This window comes from Pteropus vampyrus, unplaced genomic scaffold (genome assembly GCF_000151845.1).
Source record: "Pteropus vampyrus isolate Shadow unplaced genomic scaffold, Pvam_2.0 Scaffold516, whole genome shotgun sequence".
NCBI lineage: Eukaryota > Metazoa > Chordata > Mammalia > Chiroptera > Pteropodidae > Pteropus > Pteropus vampyrus.
This window is the reverse complement of record NW_011889297.1, coordinates 1986636-2009921: the sequence shown is the minus strand read 5'-3', so window position 1 is coordinate 2009921 and position 23286 is coordinate 1986636. Positions and strand designations below refer to the sequence as shown.

Here is a 23286-nt window from a genome sequence, read left to right as displayed (position 1 = left end):
CAAAGGAAGGACACACACAACCCAGGGAAGACTGAACCACTGAGCCCCACAAGACACCTACTACATAAAAACATTCTACTAAGACCAGGAGACATGGCAGCCCTATCTAATACATAGAAACAAACACACGGAGGCAGCCAAAATAAGGAAAAAATATAAATATGTTCCAAATGAAAGAATAGAACAAAACTCCAGAAAAAGAACTAAACAAAACACAGCCAAGCACTCTACCAGATGCAGAGTTCAAAACACTGGTTACAAGGATGCTCAATGAACTTAGGGGAAGAGTAGATGAACTTAGTGAGAACTTTAACAAAATGATAGAAAAAATAAAAATGAAGATAGAACATATAAAGAAGAACCAGTCAGAAATTTAAAATACAATAATTGAAAAGAAGAATACCTTAGGAGGAATCAACAGTAGATAGGACAAAGCAGAGACTTGAATCAGCCATTTAGAAGCTAGAGCAGAGTCAACATGGAAGGCTAGGTAGAAGCAGGGTTTGTCTCCTTCCGTGACTGCATTAAAATTACAACCAAATTATAATCTGGAGAACCACCTAAAATCTAACTGATCAAATCACATACATCTGAGGATATGATGAAAAAGCCACATCGAGACTGATAAGAGGAGCGGAGATGCGAAGCAGGCTGGACCTGTACCCACGCATGGTGGTTGAGCACCAGGAAGGAGAGCACAACTTCAGAGGCCCCTCTGAAAGAAAAAGGGCCCTAGCCCCATACAGGGGCTCCTTAGCCCAGTGTTCCAGTCCCAGAAAGAATTCTCAGAAAATATGATGGTAAAAATCAGTGGTGATTCTGGCCATCTGAGTGAGACAGAAGGAACCTGAAAACCCAGATGTCCCCATTAAAGGGCTTGCATACAGACTCATTCACTCACAAACACTCACCCTGGACTCCAGCGGAGGGTTGGCAGCTTGGAAAGCAAAAGAGACATATGAGGAGGGGCTGAGTTGTGTAGCATTGGAATGAGGGCTGGAGGGACAGCTGCCATTGATCTTTTGTCAGAATCCCCTCTGGGGCAGTTTGTAGATGAGTGCCATCTTGCCTGTATCGAACTCTTCCCCCTATGGTCTTTTTGAAGCTGCATTGGCAGTGTGAGAGTGGCCCACTGTACCCATGTCTTCCTGGGACCCTGCCCCACCCAACCCACAAATTGCCCATGATGGGTCCATTGCTAGTCAGCCAACCCCACCCTGCACCTTCCCTGGGCCACACATTCGTGGGCAGGCAGCAGTCCTCAGTTCATACCACCCTCACGCAGCCTACATATTACAGGGGAGACTTTTAGTGGTGGGCCACTGGTGCCAACCTGAACTGCAGTGTCTCTTGGGCAGATCGCTAGGGTCTGCAGGCCCAAGGCAGATGGCAGCTGATCTCGCTGTATCTGTGACTTTTGTGGGAGCCTGCAAACTCAGCACTGACAGCAATCTGCATTGGCCTGACAAAATTGGCTCATTCCACCCTGTGTCTCCCTGAGACCCTGCACCAGCCAACCCACAAATTGACCATGGTAGGCCCATTGCCGGGCATCCAGCTCCACTCTGTGCTTTCTCTGCACCATGATTATGACAGCAAACAACAGCTCTCAGCTTGTGCAGCTCATGTATCCCAGGAGAGACTTTTTTGCATGGGGGTGGCCACAAGCCATACCCTGAGCAATAGTTTTTCATGAATAGTTCTTTTGTGTCTGTAGGCCTGATGTGAGCAGCAGCTGGCCTTGCTGTGATCTGAGACATTTACAGAAAGCCACAGATTCAGCATAGGAACAAAACATGATTCTGCATTGGCTGGATTAAATCTGCATGTTTTACACTGGTGACTCCCTGGATTCCCGCCCCAACTAACTTCCTTAGCAATGAAAAGTTCTTACAGCTGTGGAAACTTACCAGCAACTGGCAGACAGCCTCAAGCCTTGAGGTGCACTGGTCCTTTTGCTGAGCCATCCCAGGGCCAGTACTGGGAACAACTGACTTTGGCTCTCAGTGTGGTCTCTCTCAATTTCCTCCAGATCCGGCACAGGAAGCAACCATTCACTTATTGCTTTGTAGCTCCTACCAGGTAACCTTGAACAATCAAAGGCAGCAGCTGACATTAACTGACATAGGAGTTCCTTCTAAGGAGCCCCGGAAACAATACACATGAAGGTTGACATCAGAGAACAACAGAGCACCACCTGACTAGTGCAATAAGTAGCACAATTAAAGGTGAGCCAAAAAGGTATATGAGCCCGTTGGGGTAAATCTCACTCCATGGGGTCAGCCCACACACAGAAGCTTATACCTAGTAGGTATGGCCAATCCCCACTGCTAGTCAGCCTGAGAGTCAATCCCATCCATTGACATGCTAACAGAAATCAAAGATGAGCTACAACAAAGGAACACACATGACCACATATAGAACACACCCAGAGACCCCGGCACAGGTAAAAAAGGAGACTGTACCACTGGGCCACACAGTATACCTACTACATAAGGCCCCCTGGGCAAGGCTGGGAGATGTAATGAATCTTATTAATATATAAACAGACATAGAGAGGAAACTGTACCAAGAAAACAAAGAAATAGGCCACAAATGAAACAAGAGGATAAAACTCCAGAGGGGGAAAAAAAATGACACACAGAGACTGAAAGTAAAGGAATGGAAAAAGGTGTTTCATGTAAATGGAAATGGAATAAAAGCTGGTGTAGCAACACTTGTCAGATAAATTAGACTTTAAAACAAAAGCTATAATAAGAGACAAAAAAAGATATTAGATAAAAATAAATGTATCCACACAAGAAAACACAATTCTAGTAAACATATACACACCCAACATAGGAGCAACTTCATATATATAGTAATTATTGACCAACATAAAGGGAGAAATTGATGGTAATACAGTCATAGAAGATTTTAACACCCCATTGACACCAATAGACAGTTCTTGCAGACAAAAAATCAGCAAGGAAGCCAGTAGCCTTAAATGACACAATATAACAGATGGATTTAATTAATATTTTCAGGACATTTTACCTCAAAACAGCAGAATATACAATCTTCTCAACTGCACATGAAACCTTTTCCAGGATAGACCACATGTTAGGCCATAATACAAGTCTCAATAAATTTAAGAAGATTGAAATCACATCAAGTGTCTTCTCCAACCACAATGGAATGAAACTAGAAATTAACTACAAGGAAAAAAACTAGAAAATACACAAACACATGGAGGCTAAACAACATGCTATGAAACAATGAATGTGTTACCAATGACATCAAAGAAGAAATCAAAAGATACCTAAAGACAAATGAAAATGAACACACAACTACTCAAAATCTACAAGACACAGCAAAAGCAGTCCTAAGAGGGAAATTCATAGCTATACAGGCCTAGATCAAGAAAAAAATCGCAAATAAACAAGCTAATCTTACACTTAGAACTAGATGGGTACCAGTCAAGATGGTGTAGAAGGTATAGGCTGAACATGCCTCCTCTCATGACCACAACAGAAGTCCTATTACTAGAGATAAAAATAAAAGGTCACTTTAAGCCAGTAGGAGGGGCAGAGATGCTAAAACAGCTCGATCTCACAACCTCGTGTGGTGATAGAGAATTGGGAGGGCATTCTTGGCTGCAGAGCCCCCTCCCCAACCTGAGGAACAAGGGGTCCTGGCCCCACACTGGGGTCCCCAGTCTAGATTTTCATGGCCAGGAAGAGAAGTCCCCACAACCTCTGGCTGTGAAAACCAGCAGAGTTTGGCTGAGTGAAATGGAGGGCTGTAGCAGTCACAGACATTCTTCTTAAAGGGCCCATGCCTAGATTTACTCGCTGACAGACTCACTGCTCTGAGCTCCAGCACTGGGGCAGCTGCTTGAGAGATGCCAGGGACATAGGTGTGGGGCACAGAGATGGCTTCAGGATGAGGATTGGAAGGGCAGCTTTCTCCCAGACAGAAGTGCTAGCAGAATCCATTGTTCTTTTGTGAAGCCATCCCCCATCCCAGCCTGCAGACTCAGGAATCTCTATATCTGAGGGGCCATCAACCTGGATAACACAGGTTGCACTTCCCAGGTGATTCCCTGAGATTCTGTCTCTCCCAACTTGTGGGCCCACCCAAGACACTTTGAGTAATTTCTTCCATACAAATGGCCTGTATTGGCTCAAGTTGTGGACATTCTTAAAATCTCTCAAAGGCTCACAAAACCCAAAGATGAAAAAGCTGGCCTCAGCATGCCCCATAACACTTGCTGAGCAGCCTGAATCCCTGCACAAGTGGCAGCCAGCCTTTGTTTCTGGCTTGGCCTCCAGAGGAATCTATAAATTGAGCACAATCCATTTTATGTGGATTGCTTTGGGACTCTTACTAGGTAGTTCCAGAGGTGCACAGGCTGTGACTAAATTAACAAATTAACCTGCAGCTGGAACTCTCCCAGGACTGTGCCAATGGACCCCACAGGAAACCTACTACATAAAGCAACTCTACTAAGACTGGGAGACTTAGAAGCTCTACATAATACATGTAAACAGGAACAGGGAGGCAGTCAATTGGGTGAAAAAGAAGCATGTCCCACAAGAAAGATCAAAACAAAGCTCCAGAAAAAAAATCTAACAAAATGGAGACAAGCAATTTACCAGATACAGAGTTCAAAACACTGGTTATAAGAATGCTCAGTGATCTGAGGGGAAGAGTAGATGAACTCAGTGAGAATTTTAACAAAGAGATGGAAATCATAAAAATAGAAATAGAAAACATAATAGAAAAGCAATCAGAAATGAAGAATACAATATCTGAGATGAAGAATACATGAGAGGGAATTAACAGAGTGGGTGAAGTAGAGGATCAAATCGGTGATATAAAGGATGGGGTAGCAGAGGACACCCAGTTAGAACAGCAACAAGAAAAAAGAATCCAGAAAAATAAAGATAGTATAAGGAGCCTGTGGGACAACATCAAGCATAACTACATTCGCGTCATGGGAGTACCAGTAGGAGAAAAAACAGAGCAAGAAATTAAAAATATTTCAAAAAATAATGACTGAAAACGTCATTAACCTGGTAAAGGAAACAGACATACAACCTCAGAAAGTAAAGAGAGTCCCAAACAAATTGGACCCGAAGAGGACCACAGCAAGACATGTTATAATTAAAATGCCAAAGTTAAAGACAGACGAGAATCTTAAAAGCAGGAAGACAAAACAGTTAATTAGCTACAAGGGAGCTCCCATAAGATTGTCATCCGATTTCTCAAAAGAAACTTTACAGGCCAGACGAGCTTAGCACAAAATATTCAAAGTGATGAAACACCAGGATCTTCAACCAAGATTACTTTACCTAGCAAAGCTATCATTTAGAGTCGAAGGATAGACAAAGAGCTTCCCAGACAAGAAAAAGCTAAAGGAGTTCATTATCCCAAAGCCGGCATTACAGGAAATATATGAATAAAGAATGCCAATAACTACATATTTATCAAAAAATACTTCAAATGAAAAAAAATAAATAAATGCTCCAATGAAAAGATAAGATGGCTGAATACATAAGAAAATAACATACTCACATAGGCTATCTACAAGAGACTCACTTCAGATTAAAATACACACACAGACAGAAAGTAAAGAGATAGAAAAATATATTTCATGATGGACCTAGAGGGTATTGTGCTGATGGAGTAAGTCAGATATAAAAAGACAAATGCCGTATGATTTTACAAAAATGTGGGATCTAAAGTACAAAATAAACAACAACAAAATAGAAACAAACTCATAGATACAGAGAACATTTTGAACGTTAACAGATGGGATGGGAGTTGAGAGGGTTGGTGAAAAATGCGGAAGGGATTAAGAAGTACAAATTGGTAGTAACAAATTAGTCATGAATATATAAAATATAGCATAAAGAATATAGTCAATAATATTGTAATAACTATGTATGGTGTCAAAGGAGCATTTGATTTATTGAGGGAAATCACTTCGTGAGTTATATAGATGTCTAATCACTATGTTATATACCTGAAACTAATATAATATTGTATGCCAACTAATAAAAAAAAATTAAAAAAAGAACTAGAAAAAAAAACATCAAAGAAAATCCAAAGTGAGTTGAAGAAAACAATAAATATCAAGTCGGAAATAACAAAATAGAATCCAGAATAACACTACAAAAGATCAATGAAGCTGAGAGCTGGTTCTTTGAGAGGATAAACAAAACTGATAAACCTTTAAACATGCTCATCAACAACAACAACAACGAAAAATAGAGAACCCAAATAAATAAAATCAGAAATGAAATAAAAGTAACTACAACTCTATCAAAAAAAAAATAAAATAAAGGATTTAAGAAAATATTATGAGCAATTATATGCCAACAAATTAGACAATCTGGAAGAAATGGATGCATTTCTAAAACATACAATCACCCAAGACTAAGTCAAGAAGAAACAGAAAATCTGAACCAAATGATTACCATCAACAAAATTGAATCAGTAATCAAAAACATTAAACCTCTCAAAAAAAAAAAAAAAAACTGGACCAAATATCTTCATAGGTAAATTTTACTAAACCTTTAAAGGAAAATTAACACCTATTCTACTCAAACTATTCCAAAAAACTCAGGAGGAGGGAAGGCTCTCTAACACATTTTATGAGACCACCATTACCTGAATCTAAAACAAACAAACAGAAAAAGTAAAAAAAAAAAAAAAAAAGCTGTAGGCTGATATCTCTAATGAATATTGATGCAAAAATCCTCAAGAAAATATTAGCAAACTGAATTCAGCAATAAATTAAAAATAGCATATGCCATGATCAAGTTGGATTTCTTCCTGTAATGCAAGGTTGATTTAATATCTAAAAATCAATTAATGTGTTTTACCACATTAACAAATTGAAAGATAAAAATCATATGATCATATCAATAGATACAGAAAAAGCATTCAACAAAATTCAGGTCCATTTATAATAATAATAATAACTCTCAGCAAAGTGGGAATAGAGGGAACATACATCAACAAAATAAAGGCCATATATGACAAACCTACAGCTAATATCAGTATCAATGGGGAAAGGCTAAAAGTGTTTTCCATAACATCAGGAATAAGACAAGGATACCCATTTTCACCACTTCTATTCAACATAGTACTGAAAGTCTTAGCTACAGCTAAGACTTTCAGACAAGAAAGAAATAAAAGGCATCCAAATTAAAAAGGAAAAAGTAAAGCTGTCATTATTTGCAGATGACATGATGTTATATACAGAAACCCCTAAAGATTGTTAGCACTGATCAATTAATTCAGTAAAGTAGCAGGATATAAAATGAATATTCAGAGATTGATTGCATTTTTATACATCAATGATGAACTATCAGAAAGATAAATTAAGAAAACAATCCCATTTATGATTGCATCAAAAACAATAAAATACCTAAAAGTCAAATTAATCAAGGAAGTAAAAGGCCTGTTTTTAGAAAAATATATGTCATGGAAAAAAGAAATTGAAGAACTACAAATAAATGGAAGACTAACACCGTGCTCATGGGTAGGAAGAATCAACATCATTAAAATGGCCATAATACCCACAGCAATCTATTGATTCAATGCAATCCCAATTAAAACGCCAATGGCATTTTTCACAGAACTAGAATAAATAATCCAAAAATTTCTATGGCACCATAAAAATTCTCCATCCCATGGCAATCTTGAGAAAGAACGAAGTTGGAGGTATCACAATTCCTGATATTAAACTATACTACAAGTCTATAGTAAAAAACAAACAAACAAACAAACATAAAACAGAATGATACTGGCATAAAAACAGAAATACAGATCAATGGAACAGAAAATAGAGCCCAGAAATAAACCCATGCCTATGCAGTCATTTAATCTATGACAAAAGAGGCAAGAATATACAATGGGGTAAAAACAGTCTCTTCAATAAATGGTGTTAGGAAAACTGGACAGATACATACAAAAAAATTAAACTGCACCATCTTACACCATATACAAGAGTAAACACAAAAAGGTTTAAAGACTTAAATGTAAGACCAGAAAGCATAACAGTTCTAGAAGAAAACATAGGCAAGAAACTCACTGATATTGCTATTAGTAATTTTTTTTTTTCTGACATATCTCCTGGGACAAGAGAAATAAAAGAAATAATAACCAAATAGGACTGCATCAAACTGAATGTTTTTGCACATCAAAGGATACCATCAATAAAACAAAACAAAACGACCTATTGAATGAGAGAAGATATTTGCCTATGAAACATCTGACAAAGGATTAATATCAAAAATTTATAAGGAAATCATGAAACTCAGCAACAACAACAACGAAAGCAAAAAGTCCAATTTAAAAATGGGCAGAAGATATGAAAAAGTTTTTTTTTCTTAAAATAGGAAATACGGTTGACCAATAGACATATGGAAAGACACTAAAGGTAACTAATCATCAGAGAAATGCAAATAAAAACCACAATACGATATCGCCTCATCAATAAATCAAAGAACAATAAGCGTTGGCAAAGATGTGGCATAAAGAAAACAATCATACACTGATGATGGTATTACAAATTGGCACAGCCACTATGAAAAACAGTTTGGAAGTTCTTCAAAAAATTAAAAATGGAGAGTGACATCAGAAAAATGGTGGCATGAGAGGCGTCCCCATATCTCTCCCCTCGAAATAATAAACTGAACATCTAAAACACAACAAAAATCACCCAACCGGCACACAAACATATCTGAGCATGAGATCTGCACATAAGAGCTACCATAGGTCTGAATATGGGCGGGAGACTGGGAGAAACAAAGTAGCTGCCCCTTTCAGCCAGAGCTCCCTGCAGGATGACAGGGAGGGTAGAGGGTGTGGCAGGATCCATGAAGAACACTGCCTGAGAGAACTTCGATCTCCACACAGCAGCAGTGCCCAGGGATCAGGGAAGAAAGCAGAGAAATGGGGACAGCAGAGAAATAACAGTTTATTATTACCGCCATGGTTGCAAAACACGAAGCTGAGCCACATACCCCATCTCCCAAACCAGAGGGCCCTTCCTTCTATATCTTCCATATTCTTTCACAAAACCTATGCCCCAAATATGTTTTTTACCACTCATCCTTCTTAAAACATGTCCTTCATATCTATGCTTCTATACTCAGTAGTAGTGGTAGAGCCAGGACTCAAATCCTGATCTAACAATGCCAGATCAGCATCCTTTCTACTTCATTATGCTTCTTATTTAATTTACTGCTGCTTTATTCTCGTTCACTGTGGAGCTCCAGGGGATTGGCAGAAACATTACCGAAACTATCACTAACAATGACACGGACTGAGACTGAGGGTAGTGAGCATGATTGATCATCTATAAGAAAAAAAAAGCATTATTAAGACTTTATATAATGCAGGGATCCAAGAGGCTTGGGCACCACATACTGGAAACCAAAAGAAAAATGCCTTCTTTGTAACAGACTAAATAGAGATCTTTATATAATAAATCTTTCTAGAAAAAAAGCAGAATACACTTCCAGTAATGCCTAGGCAAAACAAACAAACAAACAAAAAAGTCCATTAAACACCATAAACAACCAAGGTGACAAGGCAGCTCAGAAAGAAACAGAAAAAATTCCAGAAAATAAGCTTACAGACACAGAAATATACTACTTAAATGATGGAGAACTCAGGATGGTATTTCTGAAAAAAACTCAAAGAGATCCAAAATGATTCATAGCAACAATTTCAGGAATTGGAAAAACAACTAGATGAGCAGAATGAGTTCTTTAGCAAGGAGATTGAAACCCTCAAAATGAACCAAATAGAACTTCCAGAGATGAAGAACATACTGAAAGAGGTGAAAAATGAAATAGCAAGCCTGGGAAATAGAGTCAACCAAATGGAGGAAAGGATCAGTGATATCAAAGATAGAAATCTAGAAATAAATCAGAAAGAAGAAGAGAGGACAGAAGAATGAAAAATAATGAAAGAGAAATACAAGAACTAGCTGATACCATCAGGAGAGGAAACAAGAATAATGGGTATTATTCTTGTTAGAAAACATTTTCAGACCAATAGTTGAGGAAAAACTCTAAAATCAAAGGAATGAACTGGAGCTTGGAATTCGAGAAGTCAACAGAACACCCATATCTCAACACAAAAAGTCTTTCCAAAACACATTGTATTAAAATTATACAAAATCAATGACAAAGAAAAAATTCTAAGGGCAGCCAGAGAAAAGAAGACAGTAACCTGTAAAGGAAAACTCATTAGATTATAATCAGACTTCTCAGCACAAACTTATGAGCCAGAAAAGAGTGGAATTAAGTATTCAAACTATTAAATGAAAGGAACTACCAGCCAAGAATAATGTATCCAGAAAAGAAGAGGATTAAAAGATCCACATTTGCAATGGGGAATGGAAAGAAGGCACACACAGGAGAAAATGGACTAATATATATCCTTTACATATTCATTATGGTAACCACATGTCAAAGATTCAGAACTGAAAAACGTAACATAAAAAAAGAGAACCAGAGGGGATATCAACAAAATACACACACACACACACACACACACACACACACACACGGACAAGGAAGTAGTAGAAACACCAAACTACCAGAAAGCAAAAGATAAAATGGCTATAGAAAAACCTCATATTTCAATAATCACAGTAAATATAAATGCCCTGTATTCACCAATAAAAAGGCACAGATTTGCAGATTGGATCAAAAAACAAAACCTAACCATTTGCTGCCTCCAGGAGACACATCTCAGTCCAAAAGAAAAATATAAACTCAAAGTGAAAGGGTGGAAAATGATATTTCAAGCAAATGCATTCAGAGAAAAGTGAGAGTTAGTGGTAGTAATATCGGATAAAATAGACTTCGAAATAGAAAAGGTAAAGAAAGATACTGAGGGATACTTCATAATGAAAAAGGGAATATTACACCAAGAAGACATAACACTTATTAATATCTATGCTCCCAATCAGGGAGCCCTGAAATATATAAAAGAATTACTAACAGAACTAAAGGGAAAAACAGAACAAAACACTATCATATTAGGGGACTTAATACCCCACTGTTAGATATGGACAAATAATTCAAACAGAAAATCAATAAGGAAATAACATCCTTAAAAGACACATTAGACAAACTGGACATAATTGACAGTTACAGAGCATTTCATCTCAAAACAGCTGCTTATATATTCTTCTCCTTTGCACATAGAACATTCTCAAAGATTGACATATATAACACCAAATTTAATAACTTAGAAGAAATGGACCAGTACTTAGAAAAATACAATCTTCCTAGACTCAATCAAGAAGATCTCGAAAATCTAAATAGTCTGATCAGCAGTATGGAAACTGAAACAATCATTAAAAAACTACCAAAAAGTACAAGTCCAGGACCAGATGGCTTCACCAGTGAATTCTACCAAACATTCAAAGATTTAACACCTATTCTCAAACTCTTTCAAAAAACAGAAGAGGAGGCCACACTTCCCAACTCATTTTATGAGGTCAACATTACTCTGATATCAAAATCTGGTAAAGATAACACAAAAAAAGAAAACTACAGACCAATATTAACACATGCAAAAAATTCTAAATAAGATACTAGCAAAGTGAATACAGCAACATATTACAAAGATTATATACCACGATCAAGTGGGCTTCATCCCAGGGTAACAGGAATGGTTCAACATACACAAATCAATTAATGTGATACACCACATAAACAAATTAAAGAATAAGATTTATATGATCATATCAATAGATGCAGAAATAGCTTCGACAAGATACAGCATCTATTTATGATCAAAACACTTAACAAAATCGGTATATAAGGAAAGTATCTTAACATAATAAAAGCCATATATGACAAACCCTCAGCCAACATTATACATAATGGTGAAAAACTAAAAAGCTTCTCTCTAAGATCAGAAACAAGGCAAGGCTGTCCACTATTGCTACTGTTATTCAATATAACATTGGAGGTCCTAGCGAGTGCAGTCAGGCAAGAGAAAGACATAAAAGGCATCTAAATAGGAAATAAAGAAGTCAAACTGTCTCTATTTGTGGATGACATTATTCTCTATATAGAAAACCCTAAAGACTTCACACACACACACACAAAAAAAACATTACTAGAAAGAATAAGCAAATACAATAAAATTTTTGGATGCAAAATCAATGTTCAAAAATCCATGGCATTTCTATACTCTAATAATGAAGTATCAGGAAAAAATGTGGAAAAAGTAATTCCTTTTGCAATTGCAACGAAAGAATAAAACACCTAGGAATAGATACTGAGAATAAATCTAATGAAACATTTGAAAGACCTATGTAATAAACACTATAAGACCCTATTAAAAGAAATCAAAGGAATAAATCTAATGAAACATTTGAAAGACCTATGTAATAAACACTATAAGACCCTATTAAAAGAAATCAAAGAAGATACAAAGAAATGGAAAGATATTCCATGTTCTTGGAATGGAAGAATCAACAAAATTAAAATGACCATATTACCTAAAGCATTATACAGATTTAATGGAATCCCCATTGAAATCTCATTGGCATTTTTTAAAGAAATAGAACAAAAAATCATCAGATTTGTATGGAAGCACAAAAGACCTCAAATTGCCAAAGCCATCCTGAGCATAAATAATGAGGCTGGAGGCATCACTCTGCCAAACTTCAAATTATACCACAAAACAAAAATCATCAAAATGGTATTTTATTGGCAGAGAAACAGACACACCGACCAAGTGGAACAGAGTCGAGAGTCCAGATGAAAACCTATGTTTATATGGGCAAGTAATTTTCAACCAAAGGGGCAAAAACATATAGTGGAGAAATGAAAACCTCTTCAATAAATAATGTTGGGAAAACTGGAAAGCCACCTGCGAAACAATGAAGCTAGACTGTTGTCTATCACCACATACCAAAATTTATTCAAAATGGATTAAGGACATGAATATAAGACCTGAAACAAACAAACAAAAATGCATAGAAGAAAACATAGGAACTAAACTCATGGATCTTGGACTAAAGCAGATTTTGTGAATTTGATCTCAAAGACAAGAGGAGTAAAAGCAAAAATAAATGAATGGGATTACATCGAACTAAAAAGCTTCTGCACAGCGAAAGAAACCATCAACAAGGTAAAGTGACAACCATATGAATGGGAAAATACACTTGCAAGCAATTCCTCCGATAAGGGCCCTATATCCAAAATATACAAAGAACTCATACAGCTCAATAGCAACAAAAATACAAACAATCCAATCAAGAAATGGGCAGAGGACCTGAACAGACACTTCTCCCAAAAATGCATACAAATGGCCAAAAAACATATGAAAAGATGCTCATCATCGGTAGCTATTAGGGAAATGCAAATCAAAACCACAATGAGATACCATCTCACAATTGTTAGAATAGCTGTTGTCAACAGGACAAGTAATAACAAATTTTGGAGAGGATGCGGAGAAAAAGGAACCCTCATACACTGCTGGTGGGACTGCAAATTGGTGCAGTCACTATGGAAAACAGTATGGAGGTTCCTCAAAAAGCTAAGAATTGATCTATGATATGATCCAGCAGTCCCTCTACTGGGTATTAACTCTGAAGACTCGAAAACATGTACTGGAAAAGATATTTGCACACCAATGTTCAGAGCAGCATTGTGAACATTGGCCAGGACATGGAAGCAACCGAAGTGTCCTACGGAAGATGATTGGCTAAAGAAGCTGTGGTACATTTATACAATGGAATGTTACTCAGCCATAAGAGGAGATGAAATACTGCCATTTGCGACAACATGGATGGACCTCGAGATAATCATACTAAGCGAAATCAGCCAGAGAAAGTTGAAAACCACATGATATCACTTATATGTGGGATATACTCCTAAAAGCAACAAACTAACAGGACATAGAAACTCATGGACATAGACAATAGACTGGTGGTTACCAGAGGATAGTGTGTGAGGGAGGAAGAGTGAGGTAGACAGAGTAAAAGGAGTCAAATATGTGGTGACAGAAAGAAATCTAACTATTGGAGGTGAACACACAGTGAAAAAATATATATAAGCGTTATTGTTAAATTGAACTCCTGAAAATTACTGGATGTTGTTAACCAATGCCACCATATTTTTTTAATTAAAAATGCATATACCTGTTGACCCAGCAATTGTACTTCTGGGTAGTTATCCAAAGAAAACCAAAACAATATTTCCTAAAGATCTGTGCACCTCTATGTTCATGACAGCACAATTTACAATAGCCAATATATAAAAGCAGCCTAAATGCCCATCAACAGATGATTGGATAAAGAAGTTTTGGTTCATATATATAGTGGAATATTTCTCATCCATTAAAAGAAAAATGATTTCCTACCATTTGCAATGACATGGACTGACCTAGAGGTTATTATGCTGAGTGAAATAAGTCAGATAGAGGAAGATAAATACCATATGATTCACTTATATGTGGAATCCAAGGAACAAAAAGAACAAACTAATCAAAAACAGACTCACAAACATAGAGGACAATCTGATGACAACCAGAGGGGAGGGGGTTTGGGGGGCTGGGAAAATGCAGTGAAGGGTTAAAATATAAATTAGTAGTTGATAGATTGTCACAGACCTTAAAGAGTCCTAAAAAGCAGAAACCCAAAGAGGCCCACACCAAGACATATTATAATTAAAATGCCAAATATAAAGACAAAGAGAGGTTCTTTAAAGCAGCAGGAAAAAAGCAGTTAGGTACTTAAAAGGGAGCTTCATAAGACCGTCAGCTGATTTCTCAACAGAAACTTTGCACTCCAGAAAGGATTACCACAAAATAGTCAAAGTGATGAAAAGCAAGGACTGCAACCAGGATTACTCTACCCATCAAAGTCACCATTTAAAATCAAAGGACAGATAAAAAAAACTCCCCAGATGAGAACAAACTAAAGCAGTTTATCACTGCCAAGTCAATATTACAGGAAATACTGGAAGGACTTCTTTAAGAAGAAGAAAAAAGAAAGGTAAAAAATATGAATAATAAAATGTCAATAACTACATATCTATTAATAATTACTTTAAATATAAATGGTTTACATGTTCCAATTCAAAGATAGGGTAGCTGAAAGGATAAGAAAATAAGACCTTTATATATGCTGCCTACAAGAGAGTCACTTCAGATTGGCAGACACATAACAAACTGAAAGTAAAGGGATGAAAAAATATTTCATGAAAATGGAAATGAAAAAAATAAGCAATTCTTATACTAGACAAAATAGACTTTAAAACAAAGGTTTTAACAAGAGAGAAAGGACACAATAATTCCACCTCTAGGTATTTTCCAAACGAACTCAAAATACTATTTTGAAGGGACATGTGCCTCTATATATTTATTGTAACTTTATTTACAATAGTCAGGATATGGAGGCAACCTGGGTGTCCAACAATGGATGAATGGATGAAAAACAGGTAGTGCATATATACATTGGAATATTACTTAACCATAAAAATTTTTAAAAAGAATGAAATCTTGCCATCTGCAACAACATGGATGGACCTAGAAGATACTGTGCTGAGTAAGTCGAACACAGAAAGACAAATACCATATAATTTCACCTACATGTGTAATCTAAAGAACAAAACAGAAAAGCAAACACAAGGGTAACAAAATCATAGATACAGAAAACATTCTGAGGGTTGCCTGATGAAAGAGAGTGGGAGGAGTGGGTGAAAAAGGGGAAGGGATTAAGAAATATAAATTGGTAGTTACAAAATAGTCATGGGGATGTAAAGTATAGCATAAAGAATGTAACCAGTAATATTGTAATAACTATGTATGGTTTCAGATGGGTACTAGATATATCAGGTTGATCACTTCATAAGTTATATAAATTTCCAATTACTATGTTGCATACCTGAAATTAATATAATATTTTATGCCAAATATAATTTAAATTTAAAAAATATATATATTTAAAAAGAAAGAAAGGAGCAAGCTTCCTGACGCTGTAAGTTGACTAGAACTGGAAAATCATTTGTAAGCATTGCAGTAGAAGCAATCAAAGGTTAAAATGGTTGTGTTTGTGAGGATTGATTCTACAGATCTTTGAAGAGACCTTCAATTATGTTTTTATACATCTGTTCACTCTGACTAAATTGTCCACTGAAACAAATCAACAGCCTGTTTAGGATTCTATTACACCAAGCTATTCCCAAAGATGAAGAAGATAACTGCATCAGGAGGAAATAATTCATGATCCCAGAAAAAGAAAACCTTTTTTTTCCCCTACTATATTAAAAAAAAAAAAAAGGTGTGAGTTTCTTTTGAGGAATCTGACTTGTCTTCAAGAACTTGACTGAATATGAGCCCTGAACTTACTGAAATTCTGGCAGTAACAGATTGACCACGAACAGATGTCATCCTGTGCATGCTGAATCCATGCTTCTGGGAATTTGAAGGTGCTTCTGCAGAGTGTAAAATCATTCTCCAGGGGAAAGGGTCACAGGATGAATGATTCATCCCCCTACTGAGACTGTGAAGTTGATCCTGAAAGGACTGATCATTTCAGGCTTAACATTATATATAAATTTCCTTTCTAGAATCGGATTCCAGCTTATCTTTGCAGTTTTATCTTCCACTACCTCTTATTCTCTTGCATTTATCACAGTGAAGTGCTCCTTTCTTGACTTCTCCTTCTGCCAACTGAGAGCTGCAGAAGAGCAGAGACCTGAGCTTTTTCATCCCTATATTTCTTCCAGGACCCCACACACAATGAGTACAGCTTTGATTGAATGTATTGTCTCACCTCAGGGGTTAACATTTAGTCATATGCCTGTTTGGTATCAGAACATATTCCTGAATCCTGTACTCCAACCTGAGTTCTCCGTTCTGTTGAGTGAGAATAGCTGGAATTCAGCTTTACTGAGCCACTTCGTATGTGCTAGACACCACTCTGAGCACTTATCATGCAGCAACTCAGTAATCCCCCTCAAATAATCCCCATTTGACAATTGAGAAAAATGAAGCACAGAGAGGTGAAATGACTTGCACAAGGTCATGAAACTAGGAAACTAGCAGAGCTTATCTTTGAACTGAGGCAGCTGGCTCCACAGGACACAACACACAAAGGCCAGGGAGTAAGAGTGAAGGAGTGGGGTGTATAATAAGTTGGTGGAAGTTTTAGAATCCAGCTAAAGAAATAGTTTGGTTTGAATAATTGGAAAACATGGAAGACAATAAAGCAAGTGTCTCATTTGATTAGATCTCCCTAACCAGGAGGCTCTTCACACTTTTTTTTTCCAAATTGCTTCTCTCATAAAATTTTAATTCTCATTTTACCATATATCTGTTCACATACTGTGACCCTTCATAGGACCATAAAGCAGTATAGTAGCTAAGATTTTCTCCCCAACAGTCCTCAAAACAATTTTCACTTTTTGGGAGGCTATATCATCACAGTTGGGAATATGTGTTAACAACATGATTTCACTTATATGTGGAATCTAAGCAACAAAAAGAACAAACTAATCAAAAACAGACTCACAAATATAGAGGACAATCTGGTGACAGCCAGAGGGGAGAATGGAGGGCTTGAAGAATGGGGTAAAGGGTTAAAGAAGCACAAATTAGTAGTCGATAGATGGTCACAGGGAAGGGGGCATGGCATAGGGAATGCAGTTAGCATTAATGTAATGGTTAGGTGGAGAGCCAGAGGAGAGAAAGAGCAATTAGGGGGACCATTTTTTTTAAATATATAAATGTCTAACCAATGTACTGTATACTTGAAACTAATAAAAATTAAAAATAAAAAATGTAGTATTAAATCAATGGCATTGGCTTCATTTGGAATTTGATAGAAATGTAGAATCTCAGGTTCCATCCCAGACCTACCGGATCTGAGCCTACATTTTAACAAGTCTTCTAAGTATTCCACATGCATTTTAAGTTTGAAAAGCACTATTCTACAAGATTTCTCCCCCACCTACAAAGCTGATTGATTATCTTCGATTAAGATGATTAGAAGCAATAGCATCCACATAGATCTAGGACCTCAGGACTGAGATAGAAGTTAAAGACATCTAATCCAAATCTTTCCAAGATTTCTTTTAGAAACAAAGATCCCTTGTGTAGAGCTAAAATTATTCTCCTTATGGTATTTACCCTTATATACTGCTCTGCCTTCTGGGATAAACCAGTATGTAGCTATTCTCTTTTTCCTATGATCGTTCCAACCTCTGAAGTCAGAAGCCATGCCTCTCAAGTCTTCTCTTCTCCTAAGCTCATTCAGTCACTCTTCATAGGGCACATTTCCACTTCATTCTCCAGACTGCTCACTTTCTTTATATCAGTCTGTAAAAGCCATTATTAATGGTCTGGAGCCTGAAGCTGGTGTAGGCAAGGTTCCAAGTGTAGAACAATTAAAGACAAATAAAGGTGGATTGTCACCTCCCTTTTTTAAGACACTAAATAATTATTCATTTCCTTAAGTTGAAATTAGCGATATCACCAACCATATCACATTATTGATTTATATTGAATTTATTGACAAATAAAATCTCTAGAAAGTTTCCACATAAGCTACTTTAAAATTATATCTGTAGTTGTTCTACAGTTGAGTTTTGTAACCTGAGTGAAGATCTTGAAACTTATGTACACTGAGCTTCACTTTTTTAAAAAATTCAAGAAATATTAGTAATTCAAGAAATTCAAATTAAAGTAAATTATGACAAATTATGAGAAACATGGCTGAGTGAAAGATGTCTCTATATCTCTCCCATTGAAACAACAATGAGCTGAACTTCTAACACTCAACAAAAAACACCCAAACTGCACACCAACACGTCTGAGCATGGGATCTGTGCATAAGTGTTACCACAAGTCTGAACCCCGGGAGTCAGGTGGGAGAGTGGAAGAAACAAAGAAGATGCCTCTCGCAGCCAGGCTCCCTATAGGAGGAGAGGGGAGGGGAGAAGATGTGTCATGTTCACTTAACAGTCTTGTCTGGGAGAGCTGTGAGCTTCACACGACCGGCAGCAGTGCCCAGGCATCAGTGCAGAAAGCAGAGAAGTGGAGACGGCAGAGAAGCGAGGACGGCAGAGAAGTGGGGATGGCAGAGAACCAACAGTTGATTATTACCAGCCACGGTTGCAAAATGCAAGGCTGAACCACAGCCCCCATCCCCCAACCCAGATGGCCCCGCCTTCCATATTCTTTGAAACCGAACACTGTGGAGCCCCAGGGGAATCTGAGCAAACACTACCGAAATTGTCACTAACAATGACAGGGACTGAGACTGAGGGTAGTGAGCATGATTGAATATCTATAATTTTTAAAAAGCATTATTAAGACTTTATATAAAGCAGGGATCCAAAGGTTTACACGCCACCTACTGGAAACCAAAAGAAAAACACCTTCTTTGCAACAGGCTAATGAGAGACATTTATATAATAAATCTTCTTTCTGGAAAAACAGTAGAATACACGTCCATTAATGCCCAGGCAGAGAAAAAGTCCATTAAACACCATGAACAACTAAAGTCAGAAATAAATAGAAAAATCTCCAGAAAATAAGCTTACAGACATAGAAATATGCGACTTAAATGACAGAGAATTCAGGATGGTACTTCTGAAAAAACTCAATGAGATACAAAATAATTCATTTCAACAAATCCGAGAAGTGAAAAAAAAAAACAAATAGATCAGCAGAAACTGTTTTTTAGCAAGAAGAATGAAACCCTCAAAAAGAACCAAATAGAACTTCTGTAGATGAACACAATAAAAGAGGTGAAGAATGAAATACCAAGCTTAGGGAATAGAGTTGACCAAATGGAGGAAAGGATCAGTGATATTGAAGACAGAAATCTAGAAATAAATCAGTAGGAAGAAGAGAGAAACCAAAGAATGAAAAATAATGAAAGAGAAATACAAGAACTAGCTGATACCATTGGGAGAGGAAACATAAGAATAATGGGAATTCTCGAAGGGGAAAAAAAGGAGCAGGGACTAGAAAGCATTTTTAGACCAAAAGTTGATGAGAATTTCCCAAATCTAAGGAATGAGCTGGAGCTTGGAATTCAAGAAGTCAACAGAACACCCAATTTTCTCAACCCTGAAAGGCCTTCTTCAAGACAAATTGTATTAAAATTATCAAAAATCGATAACAAAGAAAGAATTCTCAGGGTAGCCATGAAAAAGAAGACAGTAACCTATAAAGGAAATCCATTAGATTATCATCGAACTTCTCAGGACAAACATTACAAGCTAGAAAGGTGTGGAATCAAATATTCAAACTATTAAATGAAAGGAACTACCAGCCAAGAATAATGTATCCAGCTCAGTTCTCCTTTAGATATGAAGGAGAAATAAAGACCTTTCCAGACATACAAAAATTGAGGGAATTCTCCACTACGAGGCCTGCACTACAGGAAATACTGAAAGGGGTCAGCTAACCTAAAACAAAATGGCAAAAACAGCCAGACAAAAAATGTTGAAAATCACATGATATCACTTTTATGTGGGATATGAACCAAAAGCAACCAATTAACAGAACAAACAAATAGAAACTCATGGACATGGACAATAGACTATTGGTTACCAGAGGATAGGGGGGTGATAGGGGGATGTAAATGGGGTAAAGGGGTTAAATATGTGGTGACAAAAAGAAATCTAATATTGGGCAGTGAATATACAATGTAATATGTATATTTCCTTACTTTTGAATTGTATATCTGAAACTTACTGGATTTCATTAACCAATGTCACAACAATAAAAATACGTAAGTAAGTAAATAAGTAAGTAGGCAGGTAAATAAATAAATAAATAAATAAATAAATAAATAAATAAATAAAATCTCTCCAACATTTCCTGTAAAATTGGCTTGTTGTTAATGAATTACTTTAGCTTATTTTTGTCTGGGAAGCTCTTTATCTGTTCTTCGACTCTAAATGATAGCTTTGCTGGGTAAAATATTCTTGGTCGTAGATTCTGGGTTTTCATTACATTGAGTATTTTGTGCCTGCTGTCCTGGGTAGATTCTTTTGAGAAATCAGCTGCCAGTCTTATCGGTGCTCCCTTGTAGGTAACTGCTTTTCTATTGCTGCTTTTAAGATTCTATCTTTGTACTTAACCTTTGACATTTTAATTATAATATGTCGTGGTGTGAGCTTCTTTTGGTTCAGCTTTTGTGGGACTCTCTGAGCATCCCGGGGTTGTATATCTATTTCCTTCACCAGGTGAAGAAAGTTTTCCATCATTATTTCTTCAAATAGCTCTTCAACTTCTTATTTTCCTTCAGGTATCCATATGGCACAGATATGTTTACATTTAATTCTGTCCCATAGGCTCCTTAGATTATTACTATATTTTTGGCTTCTTTTTTCTTGCCATTCTGATTGTCTTCTGCTTTCTCATCTTCTATATTGGTGGTTCGATATAGAAGATGATGATCCACTCTGTTGATTCCCTCTAATATACTCTTCTTGTCAGATTATATATTCTTCATTTCTTACTGGTTCTCTTTTATTATTTCCATTTCTATATTATGTTTTTATTCCTATGTTAAAGTCCTCACTGAATTCATCTACTCTTCCCCTAAATTCATTGAGCATCTTTACAACGTCATAACTGTTTTCACCTCTGCATCTGTTAAATTGCATTAGACTCCATTATTTCTGGATCTCTTTTCTGTTCCCCCATATGGTTTCTACTTTTTCTTCCCATTTTGACTACCTTTCTGTGTCTATTTCTATGTACAACAAAGCTCCTAAGTCTCCTTGTCTTATTAGCATGGCTTCATGTAGTAGGTGTACAGTGGCACAGTCCAGAGAGGGGTTCAGCTGCAGGCCAAGTTTAGCCCCAGCCTGTGCCCCTCTAGGGCCACGTGTTAAGATTCAACAAGCAATCTTTAGATGCTGTGCTTACTGGTTCCTCAAGAGACCACGCCAGAAACCGAGGCCAGCTGCCACCAATGTGGGTCCTGGATTTAGCTCATCAAAGAGCACCTGCCTCAATGAGGTTACAATTGGATGTGGCTTGGGTAGGGCCACTATTTGGGGAAGGCGGAGTTTCAGGGAATCCTCTGAGTGGAGCGACCTCTGTTACCCAGTTTGATGACGTCTCAGCTATGGCAGCACTGCGTGGGCACACTGGGAGGTGGGGAGGGCTCAACAGCAGAACAATGGATACCACCAGCACTTCTGCCTGGGAGAGAGCCTCACCTCCATCCCTCACTCCAACAACTCAGTGTCCCGCTGCAAGTTCCTGGTGGCCCTTGTGTAGCAGACCTTGTGCTGGTGCTCAGAGCGAGCAGGTCTGTCATTGTGAATGTCTGCTCACTGACATGGCCCCTTTAAGAGGCATCTGCAGCTGCCGGATGCAGCTGCCGCAGCGTCTGTCCCACTCAGCCACTCAGAACCTGGCAGCCTCTCATTTTTGCCCCCTCCTACCTTCTTCCGATGCAGGTTGATTAATTATTTCTCTCTCTAGTTGTAGTGCTTCTGTTCAACTAGATCCCAGGAAACTTAACTTGCTGTTGCTCTGTGTTTCTGTTGCTACTTTGATTTGGTCACAAGAGGGATGAACAAAGCCTCTATCATCTACACCATTTTCCCATCTCTATCTGTGAAATCTTGAGCAAATTATTTAACTCTCAGACCCTCAATTTCCTTATCTGGAAAACAGCACCTATTTCTTTGGGATGTTTTGAAGATTAAATGAGGTAATACATGTTATCAAGTCCTTTGAACATAGTCCTCCATGAACATTAATACTTATATATACTATTGTTATTCATTGATATAATAATGAATGAGCATGAAGCAGCAATAAATTAAATAAGAAGCATAATGAAGTAGAAAGGATGCTGATCTGGCATTACTAGATCAGGATTCGAGTCTTGGCTCTACCACTACTACTGAGTACAGAAGCATAGATATGAAGGACATGTTTTAAGAAGGATGAGTGGTAAAGAACATATTTGGGGCATAGGTTTTGTGGAAGAATATAGTAGGATGGTGATCTCATGAACAATATTAAATGCCAAGTTTGGATCTTTGTAAGGAGTCAAGATATGACTGGCTTTGTGTTTTAGGAATGTATTCTAGAAGCAAAGTGGAGACCGAATTGCACTTAAAATTCTTTGCCTTGTGGACATTTCTACAGATAATTTTAGTCTTTAATTTGTTCAGTTACTCACCATTTTAGCCTTGTGTGCATGTATACCTTCATGCCTAATACAGTCTTCTTCCTTCTTGTCTATAGAAGAAACTCCAATTCTTAGTCAGA

At 37.3% G+C, this 23286-nt stretch overlaps 1 long non-coding RNA gene across 1 annotated transcript; it reads left to right on the top strand.

Moving 5' to 3' along the window:
- Positions 1-3711: 3711 nt before the first annotated feature.
- On the top strand, positions 3712-20382 carry LOC111733040. The gene is made up of 3 exons (XR_002777814.1): positions 3712-3724; positions 11843-11846; positions 20202-20382. It is a non-coding gene; the product is annotated as an uncharacterized LOC111733040 (long non-coding RNA).
- Positions 20383-23286: the final 2904 nt, after the last annotated feature.